This window comes from Microtus pennsylvanicus, chromosome 3 (genome assembly GCF_037038515.1).
Source record: "Microtus pennsylvanicus isolate mMicPen1 chromosome 3, mMicPen1.hap1, whole genome shotgun sequence".
Classification (NCBI taxonomy): domain Eukaryota; kingdom Metazoa; phylum Chordata; class Mammalia; order Rodentia; family Cricetidae; genus Microtus; species Microtus pennsylvanicus.
Window position 1 is genome coordinate 88,687,370 of NC_134581.1, and position 18,131 is coordinate 88,705,500.

The window sequence follows — 18,131 nt, forward strand, 5'->3', positions numbered from 1 at the left end:
ACCCAAACCCAGAAAGACAAACATGGCATGTTTTCTAATATGTGGATATTAGCTGTCAATATTCATATATGTGTGTTTCATTTAGAATACCCATAGAGATCAGAACCCAGTAAGGGGCCATGGGGGTGCTTTCAATGAAGGGAAGATATAATACAGTGCTATAAAGACTTAAAGGGAATAATGGAATAGAATAGGTTGAATTGCATCTGTGTTGCTGCACTAAAACACTGATCAAACTCAGTTTGAAGAATAAAGGGCTTATGTCAGTTAACAGTTCCACATGGCAGATCCGCATTGAGAAGTAAGAGCAGGAACTCCCAGCAGGAGCCAGGAGGCGGGAACTGAGGTAGACACCATGGCGGAACACTGTTTACTAGCTTGCTCTCCATGGCTTGTTCAATTTGCTTTCATATACAATCCAGGACCACAGTCCAAGGGTGGCGCTGCACACAGGGGGCTGGCTGGGCCTCCAGCATCACTCACTAATCACAGACTAAACTACCAGCCAATTTAACAAAAGGGATTGCCTGAATGAGGCTCCCCCTTCTAAGACGACTCCAGCTTGACTAAAGTGTGACAAAAAACAAACAAACAAAAACAAAAACTGATATATAGAAAGGGACAAACACTAAAGACCTATCTAATAAAGTCATCCAAAAACCTACCTACTAATGTAGAAGTTCACACACACACACACACACACGCACACACACACACTCACACACAATGACAACAATGCCCCTAATAGATACTACAGGTTAACAAATAAAAAGCCCAGTGCCAGGAATGGGTTACTTCCTCTTTTGGCCAGTGAGGTTCCATTGACCCCAGATATTGAAGATGACTGCCAACGCAATGGTTACCCTCTGGAACTTGACAGTAAGGCCGTATTGCCGAAGACATCACATAGTTGAGTCATAGAATATGACTGGAAGCTTCGTCCATTATTGGCTAGCATTCACAGTTGGAAAATGCTGTCCGTGGTACTGGGGAAGAAAAGTAATCATCACTCTTACCAAGCTCTGAACCTGCAAGCTACAATAATGTGCTTGTCTAGACACACCCAATAGTGGCATGAACATCACAGGAATAACCAACGACCTCCTGATCGTATTAAGGCCTCCTATGCAAGTTATTACCCATACCTAGCACTAATATCAGGGCCAAGACTCTATGGTTAGACATAAGACCCAGGAGATAACCTACTATGATTATTCTACTAAACGGGTCTTGTATTGAACCAATTTCTAATGACTTACCATCATATCCATAGATTAATGTATCTCTCAACCCTTACCAGAGAAGCTCTATCTGCAGTAGATGGGGATTAACACAGAAACAGAAAACTGGATAAAGTGCCGAAAGTAAGAAACTGCAGGATGCTCAGCCCTAAGTGGGACATCTGTATCACATCCAAGACAGCTTTAATTTACGACTTTATAAGATCAGGTGGTAACCTAGAATGCAGGATTGTTGACTGAGACAAAGAAAAACCTTTATAAAGCCGACCACATGACCCTTCCAAGGCTCAGGGGTCATTAAGGAAAAAGAGGTTGGAAGACTGTAAAAGCCAGAGGTGGTCCATGACCACAAGGAAACAGTGTCCCCTGGACACAACAGGGCAGCTGAACAAATGACCTCACAGTGCTTGTGACAGCAACCACAAGACCTGTGCAATCTCCAGACAGACAAGATCCCAATATGGAAGTGGAAAGCTAGCATGCAATGCCAGCCATGGGAAGGGCTAGAGGAGGGGTGAAAGGGATAAAAAATATGGTTGATGGAGGAAGGTCATTGGCTAATTAATAAAGAAACTGCTTGGCCTCATAGGTTAAAACATAGGTGAGTGGAGTAAACAGAACAGAATGCTAAGAGGAAGAGGAAGTGAGCTCAGACTCGATAGCCCTCCTCTCTGGGGCAGATGCGATGAAGCTCCTACCAAGGATGTATGTAGGCTAGAATCTTCCCCGTAAGCGCATCTTGCGGTGCTACACACATTAATAGAAATAAGTAATCAAGATGTAAGAATTAGCCAGTAAGAAGCTAGAGCTAATGGGCCAAGCAGTGCTTAAATGAATACAATTTGTATGTCGTTATTTTGGGACATAAGCTAGCCAGGCGGCCGGGAGCGGGGTGGCAGGAACGCAGCCCGCAGCTCCCCCACAACATATGGTGGACACCATTTTCAAAGAGCTAATAACTTTTCTAGAAGATTGTATCCTCCTGATAAAAAGGGAGGCAGTGTCATGTGTTAGGGTTTATAAAGATTTTTTTCCCTGCCTCGGTTGTCACTCTTGCAATCAAGATTGACACATGGTCGTAGAAAGTCTTTAAGTAAAACTGTCTCGCTTTCACTTAAAAACGAAATTAAACATTTTGAAGGTAAGGATATTGTCCAAAATAGTTTGCACCTCTTTGCCCCAAATCCATGAAGTCACCTGCTTCTGCTCTGTGAATCATGGTAGTCCGGGATCGGGGAGGCAGCATGAACAAAAGAGTCTATGCGCATCAGAGATCAAAGCATGTTGACTGTGAGTCTCCTATAAATTGGAGACCCACGGCTACAATTGATTTTATCCACTGCGGAAAACAAACTTTGAGTGTACTTGTGACCAAAGTATACAAAAGTCAATTAACACAAAAAAGGAACACAGTGGGATACATCTAATACAAATACAAACAAGTTCATATTTGTATAAGATACACTCGGATGCACCTTGAGTTTTTTCCACCTAATGTACTCTGGAAAGTAGTTCCTAAAAATCTTTTTAATTCTTTTTTATAGCTGTATTGCATTCAGCTATAAGATCACACTGCAACTTGTTTGATTATACCTCATGTTATGAATATACGAGTGCATTTACTCCTGCGCTCATGCCAGTGTGAAAATTGTTTATAAAGGAAATCTTCAAGGGTCCTACTGTGTCAGAGATTATATGACTTCCAAGTTTTGACAGATATTGCTAAATTGCCCTGTGGTATCCTGTCAACATTAATGTAAAAGGTTTCTTCTATGTCCCCACAGTGGTGTCCACAGAGGAGTTATCAATTCTTTTTTTCATTCTGATAGGTGAGAAATGATCGTGTGTGTGTGTGTGTGTGTGTGTGTGTGTGTGTGTGTGTAATTATGGGGTATGTACATGTTTGTTCATGTGCACTCCTGTGCACGACGTCAGAGGAAAGCCTCAGAAGAGCCCTCCATACCATTCCTCTGCACTCAGAGATCAGGTTTTACAGCTGGTTAGCAAGCCCAGCAATCCTCCACACTGAGGCCAGGTTGGAAGCACGTGTACCATCACAGCCGGCTTGTTTTGTGGGTTCCAGACTCTGGTCCTCATACTTTCACGGAATCTTCTTATCATCCAGCCATCTCTCCAAGCTTCCTCAAGTATGTTTCAAATGTTTTAACTTGCACTGTTCCTACAGTATAGGGTTTGAGCCTCGCTTGAGTATATATAGGGACCTTTTGTACTTGATGTCCTGGAAATGATCTGTTCACAAATTTCTATCCATTCTTCTTTGGGGTTTTTAGTATTTTGCAGGGCGGTGCCTATGAGTTCTTAACTCAAACTGGCTTTTCTGTAATGTGGGTTACAAATCCTTTCTATTTTATTATATTTTTAAATCATATTTTTGCAATTGAGAGAAAGCGAGAGTGTTTGGTGTGTGTATATGAACTAGATGTGGACATCCCTGCACACCGGTGGAGGCCAGAAGAAAGCGAGAGTGTTTGGTGTGTGTATATGAACTAGATGTAGACATCCCTGCACACCGGTGGAGGCCAGAGGAGGCTGTGTGGTGTCTTCCTCTTCTCCACCGTGCCCCTTTGAGGCAGGGTCTCTCACTGAATCTGGAGTACTCATACTGTTTTTCCACCAATATGGTGCTCAGCAAGCCCCGAGGATCTTCCTACATCTGGCCCCCCATCCCTCCCCAGTGCTGGGGTCACCGGAACGCTTGGCCACAGCTGGTTTTTCACGGGTCCAAACTCATGCCTCCATTTATATAGTAAGCACTGCATCCCACTGAGCCATCTCCCTGTCCCCTCAGACTCCTTTTTTACATTATTTAATTTACTTATCCTCTCTAGCTTTGCGATTTCTGAATCAGAGTCACAGTTAGAAGCATAACACTCCCTTGAAGGTTGTACAGCTTTTCTCTCAAATTTCACTCAAGTATCCATCTACTGGTTACATTGATTTAAAAATAGATAAATAGAATTTTGCGCCAAACTTGAGGGTAGCCTGGCGTCTGGGCTGGCAAAGAAGTGGCCACGACAGTCATGGTGGTTCATCCCAGACCTGCATCATCTTTGTGTCCCACAGCATGAGCATCAATAAGAATGGAGACCTGTCCTGGTTTCTGCTCCGGAAGGAGTTCAAATCCTTCCAAAGAGAACCACAGCCTTCTCCGTGGGAGGTAAACAGAACCCGGTAAACAGGTGGGGAAACCTGGATCTCCGTTCCTGAGGAAAGCGGGCTGGTAAAGAACAGAATTCACATAGTTCTCAGTGGAGACCTCAAGGGACCACCACAAGGGACTCATTTTCTTGTCAAAAGTCCGGACAGTGCCTTAAAACTTACTGAACAACCGGAATTATCAAATAAAGTAGACAAGGTTTGGACAGCCAGAGGCAGTTCCGTTCACGAGGGAGCCATGAATCAGCCAGAGCACCTCAAACTGGTTGCAATTACGACAAGGATCATGCAGGAATCTGCAAGTGGCATGGTTTTCCCAGAAATTGATTTGGGAAGATATAAACATCTCCCAGAATGCACAGGTGTCCTTTCTGAGGTCCGGGAGGAAAGGGGCATTAAGTATATAAACTTGAAGTCCAGGAGAAGCCTAAGGGAAGCTGACTTCAAGTTGTTCGGTTTTCTTCCTAACATCGCAGTTTTGACAAGGCCCTGGGCCTGCGGTCCGCTGCAGATCTACTGAGCCATTATTTCTTTAGGGAGGGGTAGCTGGGAGTGCTTGCTTCTTAATGCTGGGCATGGAACCTGGGGCCTGGTGCATGCTGGGCAAATGCTATGCTGTTGAGCCCCAACCCAGCCCCTGTATGATTCTAAATAATGTTTTTATTTCCCATTCACCTAACTAGATTGTATTAAATATTCTTTAAGGAAAAAAAACAAGAATAAATAAACAAACCTTTCACTCATTTGGAGTTGTTTGTTACTTTTTCTCTCTCGAGGAGGAGGAGTCCTGTTTCGTCTTCCTCTGCCATCGCCCTCCTAAATAACGTCCCTTTCATCCTACCCTGAACTTGGCTTGGCCCTGCTTAGACATCACAACAGCTGCCGCCAGCACAGACTTGAGGAAAGGCGGTGGCCTCTGCCTCCCAGACCGACCAGAATCAACCTCCCCCCCCCCCACCCCACTGTGAATCTGAGCTGTCTGGGATGAAATGAATTCGGCATAATTACAAGGACCCACTGAACGCATTCCCGTGGTGGGAACCCTCAAAAGGAGTTGCCTTGTCCACTTAAAATTCTTGGGAGCACTGAGAAGAGTCGCTCGGAAAGGGAGAGAAACGGACTTTAAAGGGTGATGTCAGGGCTTCACCATGTGCTCTTGGCTGGTCGGACTCAGGGTAAGGATTTGGAGGCGCTGTGGGAGTATCCGTTCGCTACTCTCCCCTAATCCTCTCAAATCGCCCGGCTCTACAGCTGTTGGTGCACCAGATAAACTATTTGTTCAATTATTCTTGGCCGGGATAGGGCGGCTGGCCTCAAAGGCTATGGGCTTCATAATTCCGGCTACTTCAATCAGCCAGGCCCTCCCCGGGGCTGCCCACGGGAGACAGTGCCTGTTTGAAGCCAGGGTGCTGGGCTTGTCTTCTTTCCACCCTTTTCATCTCCACGCAGACGGCGGGGCGCGGCTACCTCCCGGCGGACCCCGGCAGGGAGCAGCATCAGCCGTGGGCCCCGTGCCAATGAACAGAATCAAGGCGATAAAATAATTACAAATGAAAGGGAGATTAGCGGGCACTGTAGAGACAAATGCTTCCAAAATGGTTCTAGAAATCTCCTTGGTGTGTTCTCAAAGGGAACTTCGCTGCAGCTGCCGTCTCCATGGCAATCAGGCAGCAGATGCTGGGCTGGGAGCACTCTGGACACTTGTCAGAGCCACCCAACACCAGCCCGGGAGGGAGATGTAGGCTGGTCACCTTGGCATCGCGGAAATGCACAATTTTATTTTTCCCAAATTTAGTGCCCCTCCCCTTCTCTCAGCCTCTGCAGAGTCCCACTAAGTGGATGACAGCTGAGGAGAGACTGGTCCTGTCTGGCAGTTGCTCTGAGAAATACTGGGGGGGGGGGGGGGGGGGTGAAGTCTCACATGGCTAAAAAGTCCTTTGCAGCCAAAATGTCCTCTCACCACTCAGTTCATTTTCCTTGCAAACTTGGATTCAGCGTCTTGGGAGACTACGTCAACACTGACAAACGACTTGGGATAACTCTAGCTTTACAGCCTACTGCTTCCATCGCTTCACGCAGATCTCCTCCAATAAACAAAATCTAAGCTAACGCGATTGACCGTTGTGAAAGTTGACTCACCACAAGCTGCACGCTGCAGCAAGAACTCCAGAACGTCTCAGAGGGCCTCTCCACCTAGTGTGACACACAGTCTAAAGCAAGGCCCAGCAGAGACTGCAGGATATCTTCCCCAGAGCTGGTGGCCAGGTACCTCAGCAGTAGTACAAGCTAGGGATGTGAGCGAGTGTCTTCTAAATACGCAGCCAGTGGATAAGTAGGGTACTGAGTACCCCAACTCAAAATTCCAAAATATGAAATGCTCTGTAGTCAAAAACTTGAACATCAACATGACACCCCAAGTGGAAAATCCTACTCCTGACCACATGTGTTCTTAGCAGGACAGTTCCAGCATTCATCCACAAAGAATGCTTAAACTGTATGAACTATGCTAATGCCTGGCATTATTATATAGTGACTACAGAAGAGCGGACAATGGAAATGAGTAGAAAGGATCTCCTTCCCTCCCACATTTGAGACCCCAGCACTGCCTCCAAGTGGTTTAGAGTCTGGCTGAGAAGGTTGAAAGGACACGGCCAGGAGTTACTGCAGTTAAAAAAAAATAGAGGCAGGAGCAACCAGTGAGTGTCCAGGTGGGTCTCCCAGGCCACGCCCTCCACTGAAACAGAGTGTGCTGTGTGCATTTTTTGCAAAGAAAGCTTCAAAGTTCTCATGTGATGTTCAAACGGATCTGAAACAAGTATGAGAGAACAGGCTTAAAGTGAGAACCAGGGAAAGAAGCAGGGAAAGCACGGGCATCCTGCTTACATAGACTCAGCCCAGTGCACACCCACTCCCAGGGAGACTGAGCAGCTCCCAAGGTCTGAGGCTTTGTCTCTAGGTTGATGACTTACTCCAACTCCCTTTATATGTGGCCACCTTTCAGATAGAACTGTGGAATATAGATAGGTAAATCTTGATCCATATAAAGATGTCTGAGTTGAACAGGTTGATCCCGAGTTATCTTTCCTCCGGGTCCCCAGCTTTGACATCCTACATCGGGTCAGAAGTCTCCTGCCTTGGGCGTTCTTGAGCCTGTGGTATGATGGGTGTCCTTGATTTTACACCCTCCCCAGTCACATCCATCCCCCAGCCGCACCCCCACCCACCTCTGCTTCCGGTGCTGTCACGTAACTGTTTCCTCCAGGTAGGACATGACCATGGCCATCCTGAGTCAGAGCATCTTGGATGACCTGCACGAGTCTCTCATGGGTTCAGAGTGGGACTCCAAAGCCTTCCCAAGATCCTCACATACTCTGTCCCTCTCCTGGGTTACATAGGAGGCAGACAATCTCTGTGGCAGAAGTCTCCTGTAGGGTAGCCTCCCAGAAACCTCCCACGGGGACTCTTTAGTGGTATAGCTACACACAAGTCACACAGGAGACTCAACAGTGATGTAGCTACCGACACATTTCTCATAGGACTTCTTGGGGCTTTGGTTCCCTTGAGTCACCCATGATCTTGTAAATAATTCCAATCAACTGATTGGTTCATTAAACTGATCTTTGCCAGTCCTTTCTTTAGTCTGTCTAAAAGGATTGTATCCTGGCAGTCAGGAGCCAAGGGATACCACAAAACCACACCGTGCCACAAACCTCACACAAGAGATTTATTGGGGTGAAGGACAGAACGGTGACTGCCTCTGACTGGAAACAGAGACAGCAGGGATCTGGGCAGAGGAGAAGGCTTTTATCGGGCTTTTGGAGCAGTGTGTCTTCTGAAGAGCCAGTTCTCTTTCTCAGGTCTGGAAACACAGTGGCTAGTCACTCTCAGGCTGGCCTTGTTATAACTTCATAGACTTCTCATGAGGCAAGACCAGATCAGAGGAGAGGGGTTTATTGACCTGAATTCAAGACCTCTGCAGCCATGGTACAGAGAGTTGTGAGAGACCTAGGAATGAGACAGTCTCCGAGCCTTGCCCTCTCTCCTTACAGTTAAAAAGTCAGTGATGCCTACGCTAACATATGATCTACCTGCGGAGTACGAGACACTCCTCAGATCTCAGAGGTAGAAGTGGCATTTTTCCCTATTGACACAGGCATAAAAACAGTCCAGAGAACTGTCATTGCCGGGGTGGAAAAGTCGTAAGTCGGCTCTCCATGGTCTCCCACCTTTAGGCTGCAAATCAAGTTCTGGCTTTGACGAAGCCTTCACCACCTGGCCCGGGCCTGCTCTGCTCTAAGGACTGATGTAACGTCACTTACTCTGCATGCCTTGTTCTTTAGCTTCAGCGTTTCGTTTCTGGCTCCACAACTGATCACAAGCCCTTGAGAACAGACGTCTCATCTTGGTCAGTATCTCCCTGTACCTGTCCCCACAGCGGATCCTCATGCACCCAGTGGATGCCAGAAAGTGCTTCAAAGGGAGTAGTCTGGGAGAGGGGAGGCAGAGAGGACCACCAGTTTCTGGATGGTTGAGTACTTACCTAAATGCCAAGTGCTGTTGGAAGCACCTGTGTTATTGATCTCATTTCACAACCATCTTTTGAGGTGACCTGTGTTACAAAAGAGGTGATCTAATTACAGGCATGAAGCGAACTTCCTGATGTCATGGCTCAACTCAGAGTCAAAGCCAGGATTTGAACCCGGGAAGTCTAGTTCCCAGACCGCCCTCTGTCATGTGTCCTATTGCTAAAGAGGGAAAGCTGTCCCTTAGGAGTAAAAGAGAGTAGTGAGGACAGAGAAACAGAGGAAAAGAAGGTGGATGCTTACTTAAAAACAAACAAAAGCAGCATTCTTTACCCAACTCAATTCTTAGGCCCAATGGCACCTCCACTGTAAGGACAGTATGCCTGGTCCCTGAGTCTCAGCTCTGCCTCCAGTTACTAACAGGGCCACTCTGCCTGCAAGGCATCTCTCAGAGGCGTGTCCTGCCTCTACCCAAGATGGACAGAGAGCATGCATGTGCCAATGGTGACTATCCCCGGATCCAAGAGCCTGGGCTGGTGCCTGGGAATTGCCTGTTGGGTGAACCCCAGGCAAGCTGTGACCCTATCTGACAAGAGAGTTCTCACTGTTCTTAGATAGGCAAATCAAGCATCCCTGCTCCTGTCCCTCCTCACCATCATCTTGTTTGGGAACTTTGCAATGTTGACTTACACGAAGATACTTGAGGTACCAGAGTCTCAAGCCTGCAAATACAATCCAAGCCACGGAAACCGCCACTCTGCGAGAGGTGACCTGCTGGCAGATGTGGCGGGACATACCTATAATCCCAGTCCTAAGGAGGCTAAAACAGAAAGGTTATGAGTTCAAGACAAGCCTGGGCCACATAGTGAGACCCTGTCTCCAGACGAAAGTGGAGGACAGAAAGGAAGAGAAGTAGAAAGAGGATGGGGTGGGGAGGAGTTCGCAAACATAGCCCTAGAAGAACCACTGCTAGGGAAAGGAGGGTTGTTTTTATAAGTAGCAACTCTGTGTGTGTGTGTATCTATGTGTGTCTGTGTGTGTATATCTGTGTGTGTGTCTATGTGTCTGTGTGTGTCTCAATGTGTCTGTGTCTGTATGTGTGTGTGTGTGAATCTCTGTGTCTGTGTGTGTATCTGTGTGTGAGGGGTGTATCTGTATGTATGTGTATGTCTCTATGTGTGTCTGTATGTGTGTGTATGTGTACCTGTGTGTGTATGTCTATGTGTCTGTATGTCTGTGTGTGTATCTGTGTGTGTCTGGGTGTGTATGTCTCTATATGTGTCTGTGTCTGTGTGTGTATGTGTCTGTGTGTGAATCTGTGTGTGTACAATGAAAAGGCATCAGATCAAATTGCTTTATACTAATACGATGTCAACACTGTTCAACTATGTGAAATGGTGTGTGGTTTAATCCTCCCTCCATCCACTCAGCAAGTACCTGTGGAGCGTGGCTGCTGTGTGTGAGCCGAGGACAAACACTAAGGTGAGGGAGCCCTTGAGGAGAGGAGACTTTGTCCAGCCAGGTGACAGGGAAATAGGTGCAGAGTGTAAGTTTTAGATGCATGGGACAGGTGTCTATAGAGGGACTCTGCAGTGGAGACATATATCTATACATGACATAACAGTTTAGCATAGCACGGCACAGCAAGGCATTCTCAGCAAACTTGCAAGGCTGGCTCTACTGCCCACATTCCGTGACTGAGAAGCAGCCCCAGTGAGCACTGACACCACCCATAAGCACCTCGGCCTCCTCCCCTTCTACATCCCAGGCTGTGGCAGGGCCCACCCCAGACCCACAAGCTGTCAAGAAGTGAATCAGTGGTTATTGCATTTCCTCTCTTCCTGCCCTTTTTCTGTCTCCCTGGGTAGGGTATGTTCTAGAAGGAAATCCTATCACGTACGACCTATATCAACATGAAAGACATTCTGCCTATGTGAAGTAATTTAGCCATGGAGGACGGTGTGGCTACGTGATTCCACTTACAAGACATGTCTCTCTAGCAGTCAATTCTGTGCAAGAAGAAAATAGATTGGTGGCCCCTGGAGGCTTTGGAGAAGGGAAGTAGGAACTTGCCAGCAGGTGTAAGGTTACAGTTACAGAAATAGGTAAGCTCTAGACACTTGCCACCTATAACGTCTAAGGTTTTAAGATGTGGTGTTTATGGCGTTGTGCACTCAAAACCTGTTAGGAGGTTGGGCCTCGTATTAGTGTTTTTAATCCCAAATTTAAAAAACAGTTTTTTTTAAAAAAAAGAAAAGAAAACTTGGAGAGGTGGTGGGTGTGACATTTACCTTGACTGTGGGATGATTCACAGGTAACAAATGTCCAAACTCACAGGATTGCATGCGTTAAATATATACAATTTTTATTTCAGTTTACACTGCAATGAGCCTATTTAAAGGGTAGCATTTTCTTAGATTCTCCTCCATCCAAAATTTCTGCAGTCCTTTTCTAGCATTCAAACGGACCAACTCTGACCCAATTCAATATGTATGATGAACTTCCCTCTTCTCTCCTGCCTTTGAGAAATGAATGAGCTTTCCAGTCAGAACCCTGAGACATGAACAAAGGGCCTCTTCTGTACTCCCTGGCTCCCAGCTGGCGTGCTTTGAGGAAGGAGGATGCTGTCAGGATGGTTTTAGGGGAAATGTCCTGAATTTTTTTTTTATGTAACAGGATCTGGCATGTGCTGAGGCCAGAGGAGCCTCCACTCTGAGGTGAGTGGATTCGTGCAGGCTGTTACTTTCTGTTATTTTTCTTATGTCATTTAGCATGTTTTCCAGGTTTATCCACCTCAGCAATGCAAGTAGTTCGTGCTAGCCCTGTGTGTTCACAGACAACTGTCTTTCACTGACTGACAAAAGTCAGGACGGAGCAGATATGCCCCGTTGATCATTGTGCCTGCTTTTCCAAGGCCTGGCACCGTCTCTCGCCTCTGAGAATGGAAAGAGCCCTAGAAGCTAGGTGACGGTACTGTTATGAAATGATCTTGAACTGGCGGTGTAGGATCAAAGACTTAGCTCAGAGGACGAGGGGGATGAAGGGATGAAATGGGTCTTCCCACTGGCTGCTGCAGGAGAGCCGAGCACAGGCTATAGAAAGTGCCTCAAGGACTAAATTTATACTGTTAGAAACCCTCGCTGTCTAGAGGCCCGAGAGATGAAGCTGAGAGTCCCTGTTACAGAGTAAAGGAATGATGGCTTTCCTTTCTTGGTGATAAATCAGTCAGGATCTCTCCGCTTAATTACCCAGGCGCAACGCAGTGCCCCCTGGTGGCCATATGAGGTGTTTCCTATTACAAAAGTATGAAAGCAGCACCATCTACAGGACGGTTTATAACGTGCAGCCTTCCAATTTGCTTCCTTTAACTTGGCACTTGTAAAACAAAACGAGAATGAAAATAAAAAGTAACTACTTAAGAATGTGTGCTCCTTGTCACACTGATGTAAACATCGGGCTTCGCACGGCCATGAGCGAAGCATGGACTCTCATCAGATTCAGCCGAAATGGGGTTGTTTGTGACCTTTTGAGCTTAATAAAGTTAATCCCGTAAAGCTTTACTTTTTCTTATCTGTAAAGAAGAGGGTACGTTGATCTTGCAGTATTAGACAAAAGTCTAAATGAAATAATGCACATGCAATAAAAATCAAAAGTAAGCTACAGAGTGGGTATAATAAATAGGCTTCAAATTACAACAAAAAATTCACCTAGAAATTGGAAGGGAGGGTGTTGTTGAAATTGTGGACTATTTCTAAAATGAGTTCTGTCAAATGAAAAACAAAAGGAACTCTGTGGGTATTTTTTAAAGTCTTTCCACTCTCTAGAGTGATTGATTGAGTCTGACCCGCCCCCCCCCCCAAACTCAATCCAGCCCTGGGCACAAGGCCTGGAAACAAGGTTCTGCCAACAATGTCTCCACAGCAGGAACTGAGTATCTGCCCTGTGTTAGACACTTCCGGAAGTGTCCTTATCATGGGCAAATCTAAGGCTCCGCCAGAAAGCGCTTTGCCAAGAGTCTGAGAATGTCTACTTTTATACTTTCTCATGCACTTGTGAGAGCAGTCAGAAAGTCTCAACGCCGCCAGGAACAGCGTGAGCTCCTTAGAAGGCTCTGGTGTATGGTGGAATAGTACTGAGCAAGAAAAGGGGCCAACAGCCATGGAGAGCACAATAGGGGTGAATGTCGAATCTGACCGGGAGCGTGGGGGAGGTGGGGGATCCAGGCGAAAATGCAGCGTTATCATAATGTTCTAGAACAATGAGGTCTTCTTTATGGTGGGAATCAGCACTGCTGGGGAGTGGGGGGAGGGGAGGCTGAGTACAGAGGTGTACTAGAAGTGTAGGGTGGCGAAACTGGCCTGAATTCTGGCCTGGAGGTTGGTCACACAGGTGTAAACAGGCAGCGTTTTCCTGAGTCTATTGGACCCTCTGAAAGCAGTTTTTACAATTTCAGGATATCGCAAGTTGGTTCACATTAGAATCACAGAATCCACCATAGTGGAAGCATTTACACCACAGAAATCGGCAAACACCGTCAAGGGGAGCTTCTTCACCCCACTAGAGAACCAAATATCTAACAAACACGTGCACAGCCCTCATTCCACTCATCGAAACTACCAAAAGACACAAAATCTATTGTATACCATTGTATGAAAATTGTATCACAAGTAATCTTACCTCAAAAAGATGCTTCTCCCTTCCAACGTTTGCAGAACACAGCTGGTGCAGAACTGAGCAGTTACTCACAAGAGACTGAAACAATCATTGCCGAAACTGAACAACAGAACCTAAGGAGCTGGAGGTTGAAGCTCAGAGATTGTCCTAATTTAGCTTTTGTTAACTGGACACAACCTAGAGTTATCTGAGAAGTGGGGACCACAACTGAGGGCACCTTCTAAATTAGTGATTGCTAAGGGAAGGCCCCACCTGTTGTGAGGGAGGCTATCTCTAGGCAGGTGGTCTTGGAGTACAAAGAAAGCAGACTGAACAAGTCCTGGGGGGAGAGGGACAAGCCAGTCCCTCTGGAGTTCCTGCTTCATTTCCAGCCTCAAGTTCCTGCCCTGAGTTCTTTCGATAATGGACTGTAAAATGGAACTCTAAGGTGAAGTAGACGCTTTTCCTCCCCAAGTTGCTTTGGTCAGGATATTTTATCACAGCGACAGAAACCCCAACTAAGACAAAGACAGCATTTGGCCTGCCATACTGAAGACCGTAGGTTCCATCCCCAGCACTTTTTGCCCAGTCAAAATGGAGCTAAAGCAAAAAAGCAGATCAAACACACAGGTTTCTGGGGGGAAATGTAGAACAGGAAAACACAGAGTTGCTGCACAGGCCGTAGATTATTAGCCTTCCCTTGGGAAGAACCTAGGCACCATTCCAGAGCCCACCGTCCGTCCTCTGTCATTTAAAAAAGAATGTTAATCATGTTTGTCTTATTCGCGGGCTTGTCTTGCCTGCATGTGTGTTTTTGCACTTGCATGCATAGCTAGTGCCTGCAGAGGCCAGAAGAGGGCGTCTGATACCCTGGGACTGGAGTTAAGAATGGCTGTGAGCTACCATGTCCCAGCTGGAAACTGAACCCCAGTCTTCTGCAAGAACAGCTAAAGAGGTAATCGAAGCTGACCCTTAAAACCAGAGTGTTCTTTTCCCAAATGGCCTACAGACCCCTAGGCAACATCAGCTTTCTCCAGAGTCTACCCTGCCTATGTGCCCTGAAGAATTTGGAAGCCAAGTTCTCAAAATATTTCTTGTCCAGCACTCCACATAGTCACCCATCAATATGAAGAAGGCATTGGTTCTTGGTACCCGAATCCGAGATGCCTGGAGTCTCTTCTGTTGATTGCATGCAAACTGTGCCTATCTTCCCATAAACTTCATCTCTGAATTACTTTAATGCCTAATCCAATGTAAATGCTATATAAATAGTTGTTGTACTGCGCTATTTAGAGACTAACAGCAAGGAAAACATGTACATGATCAATAGAATTTCAGTTTATTTCAAATTCTTTTGGTTCGTGGTTGATTGACTCCATGAAGACAGACCTACAGAAGCAGAGAGGACACTGGCTATGTCCATATAGATGCTTTATTGATTCTGTTTCTCTGTGTGTTTTGACCTTCTATCCTGCAACCTTGTCCAACACACCAGCCTAGGGAGGTGTTTGTAGACTTCTGGTGCCCTAGTTTGCTTTAATTGTCCACGTGACACAAGCTAAATTCATCTGAGAAGAATGACTCAATAGAGGAATTACATAGATCAGAATGGCCTATGAGCACATCTATGGGGATTTGTCTTGATTGATCAATACAAGATGGTCCAGCTTATAGACAGCAGCATCCCTGGGCAGGTGGTCCTGTGTGTTACAAGAAAGCTACATAAGGGACGACAAGATGGCTCAGAGGTTAAGGGCACTTGCTACTTTTACAGAGGACCTGATTTTGGTATCCAGTACCCTCACTGAATAGCTCACACCTGCCTGTAACTTCAGTTCTGGGGGATCTGAATCTGATCTGAATCTGATGCCTCCTTTTAGCCTCTACAGGCACGAGATAAGTATTGGCATAAGAACAGACATATGAATCAATGGAATTGAATTGAAGACTCTGACATTAATCCACACACCTGTGAACACCTGATTTTTGACAAAGAAGCCAAAATTGGAAAATGGGAAAAAGAAAGCATCTTCAACAAATGGTGCTGGCTGGAGGTCAATGTGTAGAAGAATGCAAATAGATCCATATCTATCACCATGCACAAAACTCAAGCCCAAATGGATCAAAGACCTCAACATAAATCCAGTTACAATGAACCTGATAGACAAGAAAGTGAAAAGCAGCCTTGAACACATTGGCACAGGAGACTACTTCCATAATATAACACTAGTAGCACAGGCACTGAGAGCAACAATTAATAAATGGGACCTCCTGAAGTCAAAATGGCAGCCTACAGAAAGGGAAAAGATCTTTAACAACCCCATATCTGACAGAGAACTGATCTCCAAAATACATAAAGAACTCAAGAAACTAGACATCAAAACACCAAATAAATCAATTTTAAAAGGGGTACAAATCTAAACAGAGAATTCTCAACAGAAGAATCTCAAAGGGTTGAAAGACATTTAAGGAATTGTTCAAAATCCTCAGTCATCAAGGAAATGTAATCAATAAGAATCTGAAACATCATCTTACACCAGTCAGAATAGCTAAGATCAAAAACACTGATGACAGCTTATGCTGGAAAATATATGGAGTAAGGGGAACCCTCCTCTTGCTGGTGGGGGTGCAAACTGGTACAGCCACTTTGGAAATCAGTAGGGCAGCTTCTCAGAAAATTGGCAATCAATCTACTGCAAGACCCAGCAATACCAATCTTGGGTATATACAAAAGGCTGCTCAATCATACCACAAGGACATGTACTCAACTATGTTCGTAGCAGCATTATTTGTCATAGCCAGAAACGCAGAAAGATAGACAGGGCATGTACTCACTCATGAGTGGATATTAAATGTAAAGCAAAGGATAACCATGATGCAATCCACCGCCCCAGAGGAGCTAAGGAGCAAGGAAGATCCTAGGAAAGATGCATGGATAGCCCTAGGAAAGAGAAATAGATAAGATCTTCTGGGTAAAACGGGGGCATGGAATAGAGGGGAGAGAAGAGGGGAGGAGAACATGAGGGAAAGGGATGGTCGAGTCGGGGAGTGATGGAGAGGGACAGCAATGAGAGAGATTTCTTGATAGAGGGAGTCATTATAGGGTCATTATAGGGTCAAGGAGAAACCTGGTGCTAGGGAAATTCCCAGGAATCCACAAAGATGACCCCAGTTCCCAGTTAAGACTCCTAGTAATAGTAGAGAGGGTGCCTGAACTGGACTTCTCCTAGAATCAGATTAATGACTAACCTAATTGTCATCATAGAACCCTTCATCCAGTAACTGATGGAAGCAGATGCAGAGATCCATGGTCAAGCTCCGGGAGCCCAGTTGAGGAGAGGGAGGAGAGATTATCTGAGTGGGGGAGGGAGAAGGTGTCAAGATCGTGATGGGAACCCACAAAGACAGCTGACCTGAGCTAATGGGTGCTTATGAACTCTGGACCAACAACTGGGGAACCTGCATGGGACCGACCTAGGCCCTCTGCATGTGGGTGACAGTTGTGTGACTTTGTCTGTTTGTGGTATCCCTGGAAATGGGACCAGGATCTATCCCTGGTGCATGAACTGGCTTTTGGAGCCCATTTCCTGTGGTAGGATGCAGCCTTGATGCAGCAGGGAGGGACTTGGTCTTACCTCAACTTGATATGCCAGGCTATGGTGACTCCCCATGAGACGCCTTACGCTTTCAGAGGAGTGGATGGGGGTGGGGGGGAGGGAAGGTGGGAAAGAAGGAGGAGGAGGGGAGGGGAGAACTGTGGTTGTTATGTAAAATGAATAAAAAATTACAAATTAAAAAAAAGAGGAAATAAGATATCAAACACAAGCTGAGCAAATGCAGAGCTGGGGCACTGCAAATGTAGCAGAAAGAAAGCCTTGCCTTGTCTGTAGCCTCCAGACACCTCCTACCCCTTGCTGGGAACTCCACTCTCAGATTGTAACTTCAGTGAGACAGAGGCTCCCCACTCCCAGAGAATGTCATGGCACCCGTGCCCAGGAGCTGTGAGTTCTGATACACAGCATAAAAAAATGTTCCCTTGGTGCTCGCAGAAACACAGGGCTAAGGTTTCAGTTAGGCAGGGACTCTGTAAGAAAACAGGGTGTAAAAGCCAGTGTTAACTCATGAAAGGCCTCTATCTATCTATCTATCTATCTATCTATCTATCTATCTATCTATCTATCTATCTATCATCTATCTCTGTATCAGGGTTTCTCTGTAGCTTTGGAGCCTGTCCTGGAACTAGATCTTGTAGTCCAGGCTGGCCTCAAACTCACAAAGATCTGCCTGCCTCTGCCTCCCAAGGGCTGAGATTAAAGGCATGCACCGCCGCCGCCCAGCAAAAGATTTTTTTCTACATAGCTGTGAAGCTAAAAGAAAGGGAAGTTCTCCCTCTCTCTCTCTCTCTCTCTCTCTCTCTCTCTCTCTCTCTCTCTCTCTCTCTCTTTCTCTCTCTCTCTCTCTCCCTCCCTCCCTCCCTCCCTCCTCTGAAGAGGCAGCTTCTACCTCTCTCTCTCTCCCTTCCCTTTCTTCCTCTTCT

The 18,131-nt window shown here is 46.0% G+C and overlaps 2 pseudogenes; both read left to right on the forward strand.

The window, feature by feature from the left end:
* The first annotated feature begins 855 nt into the window (after positions 1–855).
* LOC142846808 (dihydrofolate reductase pseudogene) lies at positions 856–4,859 on the forward strand (annotated as a pseudogene).
* Positions 4,860–13,099: 8,240 nt separating this feature from the next.
* The window catches only part of LOC142846809 (large ribosomal subunit protein uL6 pseudogene), a 45,657-nt pseudogene continuing 40,625 nt past the window's right edge, over positions 13,100–18,131 (forward strand).